General features: G+C 45.3%; 1 protein-coding gene across 5 annotated transcripts in view; it reads left to right on the plus strand.

Annotated features, from left to right (window-relative positions):
• The first annotated feature begins 1,023 nt into the window (after positions 1-1,023).
• Positions 1,024-2,267, plus strand: part of LOC109957345 (spermatid perinuclear RNA-binding protein-like) — a 64,082-nt gene continuing 62,838 nt past the window's right edge. For all 5 annotated transcript variants that reach the window (XR_002274541.1, XR_002274542.1, XR_002274543.1 and 2 more), the window contains exon 1: positions 1,024-1,268. The gene's annotated coding sequence lies outside the window, so the exon portion shown is untranslated. The remainder of the gene's footprint in view (positions 1,269-2,267) is intronic.

Raw genomic sequence — 2,267 nt, forward strand, 5'->3', positions numbered from 1 at the left:
GATTTAGCCATTTCAAAGGTATAATTTAGATTTTTGTCAATAGACGTCAAAGAGAAAAGTACAGACAAACCCTCCCTCATGCTACCTCATCTGCAGAAAACGTCCTCTCCTTCAGCCGCTGCACTTTGCACTGTGGGCTGCACAAGAAGAAGGTCACATGGGCAGTGTATCTCAAAGTCAGGAAAGTCACATGTTGCTACATGTATGTTGGAATGCCTTGTAGAATAAAACCAGGGTGGATGAGTGACACCTACAAATACGACCCAGCCTCTGAGCTGCCTGCTGTGGTGGCAGCTTCTCAAATATCTATTAAAATATGTTCTTAAATGCTAGTAATTGTAAAATGAATATCTGTGTTTCTCTGTGACCATTTTTCATCCTGCTGAGGTAACATTTGTGTTAGTGACTTGTTTTGCTCATACAGTCTCTCTTTCTGGGATATCTTGCAGGTGATGGGCAGGAGCCCTGTGGCTGAACCTGGGCCCATTAGGCCCATTCAGTGATTCACAGAGGTGCAAAGTAACTCAAATACTGTACAATTTTGAAGCATTTACTGTACTTGAGTAGCCTATTTCCATGTTCTGCTATTTCATATGTGGACTTCACTACATTTCAGCGACAGACCTTTTTTTTACTGCACTACATATATTTGATAACTTTAGTTCCTTTTCAGAATCAATTTAATAAAACAAAATAAGGTAGAGTCATAAGACTTTATTGATGCCCAGTGGGAACTACCACCAGCTACCCAGCAGGATGTAAAGTGCTTCACATAAATAATGCTCCGTTATAAGATAAGTTTCAACGTTACGAGCTGCAACATTAAAGTAATGAACACAATGATGCACCAGTGTGAAATGTGCCATTCTGCATAACGACTAGTCTACTTTAAGAATGTGTTGATGTTTGGAAAACTCAACTGCCAGGACACAAACACGATTTCACAACGTAAGACTTTGATTTGAGTGAGGACTCCCTACAATAGACAATCTTTGTTTCGCAGTAGCGGTGGGTGAGCGCATGCGCGCGGCAGCCTCCGCTCCTCCTGCGCCGAGCGCTGACAGCAGCCCGACTGGAGACCTTCGCTGCCGTCGCATCTGTTGTCTTTGTCGCTTCCTGTCCGGATACGAAGCGACTCAGAACGGGACTTAATTTGCGCTGCAGGACACAGACACAACAACAGCAAAGTGTTTGTTTGGACGCTGTGTACGCGCAGAGCCCCCTCCTCTCCCGTCCTCCTGCCGGTGTTGAGCGGACACTCGGTGAAGGTAAGTGTCCGCTTTCCGTGACAGTTTGGGGGGAAGCGGGAGGGCGGGCTGAGCCGCTGCCCCACACTGCTCCGTTAACGGCTGTAGGACCGGCTCCGTGTTAAAACGTGAATTTACTCAAGTCTTAACGAGGTGACCACAACTTTCCCTCCGGGCGTCCGTCAGCCGTCCGCGCCGCATGGAGCACGGGGGCCCTTTAGAAGAAACACTTTGTGTTGTGTTTTGTCTGCTAAAAACAACAACAACAACAACAACAACAAAGCATGTTTCAGGTAGCGCAGGTGGCTGACGACCTGTTAGTGGCCAGTGGCAGCCCTGCACCTGTTTGCTGCCGCTGGCTCAGAAACACAGGTGGGCCCTCGAAAAAAACTGGGAGCGCCGACACACCTGGACGCTCACCGGCCACTTTACCAGAGGCGGAAGAAGAAGCCTCAGAGTCTTTACTTATGAAAAGTAGAAATACCACAGGGCAAAAATACAAGTAAAAAGTAAAGGTACTGTAAAAATGTGCTTAAAGTACCAAGAATAAAGAGAAAGGGACGTTTTCAGAGTAACATACATCACTTGAATGTGGCAGCTGGTAGAAGTGGATGTCCATGTTCAGTAGGGGCCCAGTGAGAACTCCTTTGGCCCCGGGGCCCCTGAAGGTTGATGCAGCCCTGGACCAGGCTTATGCTGACGGGCATGGGTGTCAAATGTGAAGATAATGGTTTTCTGGATGTGTTTTTGATCAGAAAGCTTCAGATTTGAACAAAACAAGTCGCCAGATTTAGCAACAGATTGATCGATCAGTTGGCTGATCAACTGGGCCGATATTTGACCTTTCTGATAATCAGCATCTTCTCGTCAGCAAATGGAGGCGATGCTAATTTCTTATTTTAAATATTTTCTAATTATTTTATGTCAAATATTTTAATAATGAATATTAAATGTTAACTTATGTTCAGCAAACGTGTCTCATTGTAATTTAACTGATGTATAAAGAAAAAGCCCACCACC

Source organism: Monopterus albus, unplaced genomic scaffold (genome assembly GCF_001952655.1).
Source record: "Monopterus albus unplaced genomic scaffold, M_albus_1.0 scaffold26.1, whole genome shotgun sequence".
In the NCBI taxonomy this organism is placed as follows: domain Eukaryota; kingdom Metazoa; phylum Chordata; class Actinopteri; order Synbranchiformes; family Synbranchidae; genus Monopterus; species Monopterus albus.